We start from the raw sequence: 9,050 nt of genomic DNA, 5'->3' as shown, positions 1-9,050 counted from the left end.
TGCTCTAATTTCGGCGAGATTGCATTGTTTTATGGAAAAAGGCAGTGTTTCGATCACCTTCCTGGAGCCAATCAACTCTAGCCTTTTTCTTCCAAAAAATTTCCTCTCGAAGTTCCCATTCTTCTAGAGCTCTAGAAGCAAGGGATTCAGCCTTGCCAAGACCCTCTAAGAAACCTTGATCTCTAATCTCCCTTGTGATGACATCAAGATCTTCTTGAGCAAGCCTCTTCATAAAGTGAAGGTTCCCAAAGCATTCCCTATTCCATATCTTGAGTTTCCTTTAAACATATTGAAGCCTTTTAGAAAATGAGAACATTGTAGTACCATATGCAGGAGCACCATCTTTCCACCAAAGAAAACCAAAATCATGAAGAGAGGAATCACGAAGCCACATCAACTGGAACTTAAAAGGAGGATGCTTCGGAACATAAGCCCCTATAGCAGAAAATTTGATTGGCCAATGATCTGAACCCCTCCAATCAAGGATTTCTGAAGGGATAGTAAGGGTGCCACTAACCCAGAAGCAAGAAGCAAGAAATCTATCTAGACGTTCTGAGATAGTAGCAACACCAGTCCTGCAATTATTCCAGGTATAGAGACCATTAGAAGGCTTAACATCAGAGAGATGCAAAAGAGATATGTGTTGCCAAAGAAGAGAAGAAGAAGGCCCCAATCTAGCCAAACCACCATGCTTCTCCTCCAGACTTAAAATTGAATTAAAGTCCCCTGCTAACACCCAAGGATGATAAGGATGACAATTTCTAACATATTGAATATGTTCCCAAAGTTCCTCCTTTCCCACAAGATCAACAGGTGCATACACATTAGTAACCATGATTACCTCTCCTGAGTCTAGAGCAGAAGCTACCATAGAGAGAGCTGAGCGAGAAGACATTCAGCCAAGAGGAGAAATTTTTTGAGGATCCCAAAATATAGCTAAACCACCCACACTACATGTTGCCCCAACACACTGGCATTGGCCACGAGACCAAATACTAGAGGCATGTTGGACCATAGACTCCACAGAGAGCTTAGTCTCTTGGATACAAAAAACATCAGGACTATGATCAACCACCAAGTTATGAATAGCCTTTTGTCTAGGGATGCTATTCAACCCCCTTACATTCCATGAGAGAATAATCATCATTGGGTAGAATTGGGAAAATGAGAATCCAAAGGTTTCACTGAACCAGACTCAATCAATATATCTCCTGTGAGTTTAATCTTCTCTTGGTCTGTTTTGCGCCCACTCCTTAGAGGGGGAGTAGAAGAAGCCCACTTAAAGGGTCGAGACATCAACCCCAAGGGGAGAGGAGATCCCTTGCCCTTCCCTGATGGTAGCACATCCTTAACCAAGTCAGCTAAAACAACATCATTATCCTCCAATATTGCAGGAGTCACTAGAGCCTCTGTCACAGGAGCTACAGGGACCTCACAGTTCTGATATACTACAACTTGGGATGCCCCACAAGCATCATTAGGAACAGATCTCTCATTTGGGCAAACTAGATCAGAAGAGATAGGAGGAGGAATACCCTCCTCTAGAACCATACTATCCAGCACCTCAAAGCGGTTAAAACCTGAATCAAATAATCTTACTTTGAGATTGTCCCTACATTTGAGCCTTACCCTTACTTGTAGCATCTTGCGAATTCATTCCCTTGGTAGTATTAGCCATTTGAGATTGTCCTTTCCCTATAGTATCTGCCAAACCACCAGCATTGCCAGCTGTAGAACCATCCACTCCTTTGAAACTTGAGTTACGGGGGCACTGACACTGTAAATGACCATACTCATGACAAATCTAGCAACGGAAAGGGAGGGATTCATAATCTAACTGCTGCACCCAAGAAGAATCCCCCATACAAATTTCCAAAGAATCTGGTAATGGGTTATTCAAATTAATTTCAACACAAATTCTAGCATAAGAAATAACCTTTTTATCGAGGGATTGATGTGCAATTGCAGCCGGCTTCCCCAACAAAGCAGTAATTTTTCGAAGGATGTCTTCACGCCAAAATTCCAAGGGACGACGAGGCAAGCGGACCCAAACTGGCACTGTTGAAGGGATATCCTCAGCAAAATTAAAACCTAAATGCCAAGGTTTGACAAATAACCCCACATGTTTGTAGAAATAAGGGCCTCCTTCAAAAATACAATCCCGATCAGACATGCAAGAGAATAGAACAAAAAAATAACTATTCCCTACCAACATAATCTCCATATCGCCTTCCACCTGCCATGAGCGACGGATCCATGCCTCAAGAGCAGATAGAGAAATTTAGATTCCAAGAAATTTGCATATCAAAGCATGCTTGGTCCAATAATCAATGTCCTCCATTATAGCTATTGGAGGAATAACCAGAACAGGGCGATCATGGCTACACAAAAAACAACCATTAACTTTTTTTAGCTTGGAGCTCTCCCCTGAATAAAACGATTCAGATCGCATTGCATGCATAGTTGGAGAAGAACCATCTGTTCTCACCAACAGAGAAGAAATCCCAGGCCCTTCCATGCAAACAATAAAACCCCAATCCAAAATTGACTGCAAAAGATTTCCAAAAACACAGACGCAAATTATGTCCAGTAGCTAGCAATCCAAACAGAATAGAAAAATAGTAAAGATCAAACACCAAGAATAGGCTAGAGGAAAAATCCTAGCCCAGACAGCAACCAACGCTTCTCCACATTCTCCCTGAAAACTTTTTCAACACAACCAAATTTATTTATTTACATTCTCCATCATAATTGCCAAGTTGTGTTACCACTACACTGCAACAATGCTCTGAACTTCTTTGTTCAATATTTGTTGGTTTTGGTTTTTGAAATGAACAATAATTTCTTTGAAGTTTTTTCTTTAATGATTCTTCTCTTCTTTGATGACAAAATAATTGGTTGACATCGACAAATTTTTTGTGTTACACAACATTGTGCCTTGCACACATGCCTTGTTGTAGACAAGAACCATTCCAATTTTCTTTTGCTCCTTTTAGGTTAGGTTGAGTTTGTCACTCCATGTTTTGAATGGAAGAGAATAGTAAGAATAAGGGGTCGTTAGAACGCTCTTGAAATCCATAGGGCAATGATGCATGTAAGCTTGAAAGTTGTTCCAAGACCAAAAAAGAAGTCTATAGGATGAAGAAGAGCATTCAAGACAAAGTAGTTTGGGAATATGAACAATCAGAGTCAATCAAATGTTGAACATTGTTGAGTATCAAGAGATATTGCTTGAGATGCAGAGACTTCTTTATGCTAATGTAGAAGTGGAGTTGAAAGACAGACAAAGTAAGAAAAAAATTCACTGGGTCGTCTAGATTAGGCATAGACAAATATTTTCATCATTTTGATGTCAAGAGTCATTGAGATTTTCATCTTTATTTTTCTCTTTCACCACCTGTTCTTTCTTTGATCCTTCAAGTTGAGAAGCTTTGCCTTTTTCTCAATCTGGTTCTTCATCTGAATGTGATTCTAAGTCTTCCATGAGGTCATAGGTGAACTTGACTCTGTCCCTTTGTAACCTATGTTCCTCCGTTTTTACCCACCTCCTTGTGTATTCCAACTCTCTATGATATGCTGTCATCTGTAACAGATTTTTGAGACCAATTAATAGAGGAAAAAAATTTATCTTATCACTCTATCACAATCCATATCTTGAATAATGTCCCCATCATCTTGCACCTGATTGGGAACTAGGAATAGTTGATAAAATTGGAAGTCCATTAAAAGAACCTTGACCATTAGAAAAGATGGATCCAGTTGCATGGGGGTTAGAAAAATTATTGTAGTAAATGAAATCATTCATCATGATTGTCATTTATAGCTGAAGGGAAGACAGTTTTTCAGCAGTTCATTATCACTCTCCTTTATAACTCAAGGGAAGAGTGATCTTCAATATTTCAAGTTGTTTTGCCAATGGTACTGACTTCAGGAATCATTTTGTTAGTGATCCTTTGGCACCTAACTAGCATGAAATTCTCCTACTTACTCTTCACCAACATGAATCTTGTTTCAATTATTAAGAACATAGTTGACTTTTTGTACTTGGTATTTGATTATGGCGTCATACTCTTGAAATTCGTCTTAAGTATGTTGATTTCAAAAGTAACTTGTTTATATATATTTTTAACTTTTATTTGGAGTTGTAGTTTGTGTGAGACCAAAATATCTATTGATATTCATTTCAAAATGCTTTTTTGTACCATCTCTGAAAGGATGGATTTGACGTTATAATGTTCTAGTAGGATGGGTACTGGTTTTGTATGGAATGTAATTAGAATAGCAAGAATTGTTCTTTTCTGTAAAATCTAAATTTTCCAAGATTTGTTCAACTAATATGAATTAGAACAGTATGGGTTTAATTTATCTTGTTGTTGAAAAAATCTCAGCATTAGCTATGTTTGCACAGTTGTTCATTTAATTACTTATGATGGCAAAGCCCAAAAATACTGTGTCATCCATAGTTGGATTATTTAGAAAGATTCTTTTATTGTTTGGTAGTGAGAATGTGTCTAGTATCCTGATGATATCAATAATTGATTCTATTTTGTATGGAAAGGTATATGGCTGGTTATTTACGTACACTCAGTTTTTAATAACTAAACTATATATTTTATTGTTTAGGAAGTTTCATTTGAGCACACGGTGTATATTAATATTCCTTATAGTTGAGGTATATTTATTTTAAGAGTTGGAATTGCTCAGAAAAACCTCCTGTTGAAAGAGAGTTTGGAAGGTTGTGGTCATGTGCTATCTAGCACTTTAACACATTAGATGTTGCATGCGAAAAAAATGTATGTTTAAGTTTTTCTTGGTAAGATTAGGGTCTCTATATGTATTGGGAACTTGTTAAGTTTGAAGCCCCCATTTTTATTCCATTCAAGAGTATGAGTTATATAGGTTGGCTTATGATTGTGTGAGAAGGAAAAATTTCATTCCTATAGATTCTGTTGCATTGTAACTGTTGATATAGATAAAGTAACTGGCTTTAAAGTTATTCAATATATAGCTAAATTTGCAGAGTCAGCCAGTAACTCCTCCAAGCCAACCTCCACACTATGCTGGGGCCATGGATGTTGTTCAACAGACAATTACAGCAAAGGGCCCCCAAGGCCTATACAAAGGAATGGGATCTCCATTAGCGATAGTGGCAACACTGAATGCAGTTCTCTTTACTGCAAGAGGGTAGATGGAAGCCTTAGTTAGAAAAACACCTACGGTTCTCCTTTCTGTGGAACAATAGATAATTTGTGGAGGAGGGGCAGGCGTTGTTGTGTCAATGCTAGCATGCCCAAATGATCTAGTGAAGTATAGATTGCAAGCTCAAAGTGCCCTTGCCACTGGAGAAGCTGCTGTAGTTACCACTGCTGGGACAACGATAGGTAAGTTTTTTTTTTTTTTTTTCCCCCTAATTTGTTCATTTGGTAATTTCTTTGTACACTTCTAAGTTTCCAGCTTCGAGGTTAACTCTAGCTCAATTGACTGCATTTTTAGAATTAGCAATCATGGATTACAGAGACTGGTGTTGTATTGCGATGTGATTAGTGTAAACTTCACCATTCTTGATAATAAATAATGAAGTACATCAGCAGGCTTTAAGCATTGAGCTGAACTGTTGAGGTTTTCTTTATACAATGGGAAATAGATCTACATTGTTGAGCATCCAGCATGGTGCATAGAAATCTTGAGATTTCTTTGAAAGTTCAAACCCATTAGAATCAACCTCTCATTGCATGGAATCATAGATTAAACCTTAACAGTTCAGTGCAATTCATTTGTACATCATTTGAGCCCTGCTGATGCACCCGATAATATATTATTGGTAAATCAATTGTTTTCCCTAAAAAATAAGCATATAATATTTATATTGAGGCCTTCCAAATTCCTATAAAATAGGTGCATCCACAGTAGTAGCAACTTCCATCAAATACAATGGACCAATCAGGGTAGCCACACATGTTTTAAAGTCGGAGGGATTTTAGGACTATTTAAGGGTCTAACTCCTACTTTAAAATGAGAAGTGCCTGGAAATACAGTTATTTTTGGTGTCTATGAGGGAATAAAGCAGTATTTGGTTGGAGGATGAGATACTTCTGGATTGAGCCAAAGTGCTCTCCTTACATCAGGTGGGCTTGTTGGTCATGCTTTCTGGATGGATGTATATCCAACTGATGTTGTGAAAAGTGTTATCCAGGTTGATAAGTACCACCAGCCAAAGTACTTTGGTTCAATCGATGCATTTAAGAAAATTGATGCTTCTGAAGGAATCAATGGTTTGTACAATGGCTTTGGGCTTGCCATGGCTAGAAGTGTTCCCGTCAATGCTGCATGTTTCCTTGCCTATGAGGTTACAAGGTCAAGTTTGGGATGATAGAATATTTACCTAGAATTATGGTGTATTGAACAATTTCAACAACAAAAAATTATTTGGGGAATGAGCACTTTCTTCCTTTGAAAGCTGGTTTCAATTCTACAGTTTCACAAATTTTAATCATCTCTTTTAATGAAAATGATTTATTTTCATGGTCTTTTATTCATATTTAATGAAATTTCATCTGTCTTTCTCAAGGCCTAAAAGTTGTTTGCCTCAGTATTAGAGACTATATATAGACTTCACAATTTTGTTGTTTTTACATCAGTTATTTTGTCATTTACAAGCAAGTTCATATCTCATTGATCTTGTAATTCTTAACATACAACTGAAAGGAAAATACAACAGTTACATGATTTTAGTCCACATCTCATTTGCCAACAATATAATTGTATGCTGTAACTGTGTTGTCTGTTTCAAATTTGAATTGTATGGTAGTATCAAATAGGTTCAAGAGTAGTTTTGTATTTGTGCTTAATACATGTGTGGGTTCTGTGTTTAATAAACGTGTGGGTTGAATCAAACCAACACTTACTAAATACACGTGTGTTGAAAACATTATCAAACCAGCTCTTTGTGTGTGCTTAATGTGTTGAATACACATTTATCAAATTGACTCTATTATTGCCCTAAAACTAAGTTTAGATTGCATTTCTAACTAAGTATTATGGAAATTTGACTTGACATAAACTCTAGTACATAATGCATTTGGATAAATCTACAAGTACTAGCTCCAAAATGATAAATCTTTTGCTAACTATGCCAATAACTGTGGTCAAACTACCAAATGGACTAACTAAAGTTAATATGAATTCAGTAATTGGTATGAATATTATACTTTACTCCTACTAGTGAAAAATAACATGAGTGAACCTAGAAATTGGTATGAATATTCAAGTCTATCATTATGACTGACCTGCATCTTCCATTGTAAAGTGGACCATATCCTCAGGATTTACTTCCAATGGATCACAAACTAACTTTTCTTTTGTAACAACCTGTATTATAATGCAAAGGAATAAAGAAAGAAAGAAACTATATTAACAACCATGAATGACCAAGAATAGATTTACAGACTTGAATGTGCATCAGATATAATAGAAAAGAACTCAGAAAACTTGTCCTAGACTCAAAGTAAATTACAATAAATTGAGAAAAGCAAGCAAAAAAATTTAATACAAACAAGGCTTAACCCAATAAGAGTAACCCACAAACCATTATGAATATAAATAGATGTGCAAGGAAAAAGAGCTGGGAACCAACAACTAAAGATGACAAATCAACATTTGTAAAATGTTAACAGAGCCACAAGGACAATTAACTGAAATGTTAAGCACTGACATAATGCTTGAATCTTTTTTGATTCGCTGTCTATAGCAACAATGTTCAAGTTGTCTCACAAAAATCTTGTACAAAGTGATCCCTTTGTGTAAATTTATACATCACAATATTATAAAGAATCTTTTATCCAATTTGAGGATCATGTTCCATTTACTCTATGACTATTTAAAGTCCATTCAAATCCTCCTCATTCACCATGAAATTCATCTAAAATTAGAATGATAGATTCAAGAAATAGGCATTTGCATGTACAGGCATGTGAAACTCATCGTTTTGTCACTGAATAAAGATGCCTTGTATAGCATGATAATTATCCCCAATGCCATGATGGCTCTAAAAATCATGTAGAGGCCTAGGGCAAACACAAAACTCACACTATTGATTATTTTACAAGAGCTTTAAGGAAATATCCATTTGGCTTTCAAACCATTCAAAAACATTAAACATAATAAATTTAAGAACCTTTCAAGATAACACAACCATAATATTTTGTAACCTCATCACATTGACCATCAATATGATAAAGATCCAATACACAAACTTGGGACAACTTTCACAATTTTTGTTAACATATCAAAGAGATGGAGAACTTTGTTTTGTAACAACATCATACAATGGAATACCCACACTTAGATTGGATTCACACACACAATCTCCAATAAAAATGGATGAAAAATATTGGCCTTTAAAATGATATTTGTGTCATTGACGGGAAAAAAAGATAGCTTGCAATCTATACTAGACTATCATCACTCTATATCCCCTATCCACAATAAATGTTGGCCTCACATTCAATTATAAATACTAACTATTCATAAGTTGAAGGGATTTATTAATCATCCTTTGATATTTTTCATGGCCTCTATACAATAGATATCAATCTCAACTCTGTCTCTACCAGTCTAATCACTACTGCAGCAGTATTAGGGAAACAAAATAACTCATTCAAATCATAGTATTGCAACCTAATGCTTTGGTATATGAAAGAGTACATTACAGGAATAAATATCACCAATTTATTGTCCTTCCCACCATGTAAAATAAAATGAATTTGATGTTTTATGGTCACTGGTTACCCTAAATTGCAACAGGCCTATTTAGGAAAAAATATATAACTTCCTCCCTACTTGATGAAGTTGATCCAAACCAATTGTATAAAAACGTAGAATCACTCTACTTTCGAAGCATATATTCCTTGAGCCACCAAGAATTAAAACAAGGGAACAGTTCACTTTAGGACAACAAAGTTGCAGTAAAAGTTAAGAAAATTAGTAATTTATTCTCTTCAAATTTTCTTTAAAACTCCCTTGAAACTCGATGGATTTAAACCAAATAAGTT

At 36.0% G+C, this 9,050-nt stretch overlaps 1 pseudogene; it reads left to right on the top strand.

The window, feature by feature from the left end:
* The first annotated feature begins 4,429 nt into the window (after positions 1-4,429).
* Positions 4,430-6,370, top strand: LOC149527954 (mitochondrial carnitine/acylcarnitine carrier-like protein pseudogene; annotated as a pseudogene).
* Positions 6,371-9,050: the final 2,680 nt, after the last annotated feature.

Source organism: Cupressus sempervirens, chromosome 11, assembly GCF_028749045.1.
Source record: "Cupressus sempervirens isolate cs-2001-9-10 chromosome 11, ASM2874904v1, whole genome shotgun sequence".
Taxonomy (NCBI): domain Eukaryota; kingdom Viridiplantae; phylum Streptophyta; class Pinopsida; order Cupressales; family Cupressaceae; genus Cupressus; species Cupressus sempervirens.
The sequence above is the reverse complement of the archived record's forward strand: the minus strand, read 5'-3'. Positions and strand labels throughout refer to the sequence as shown.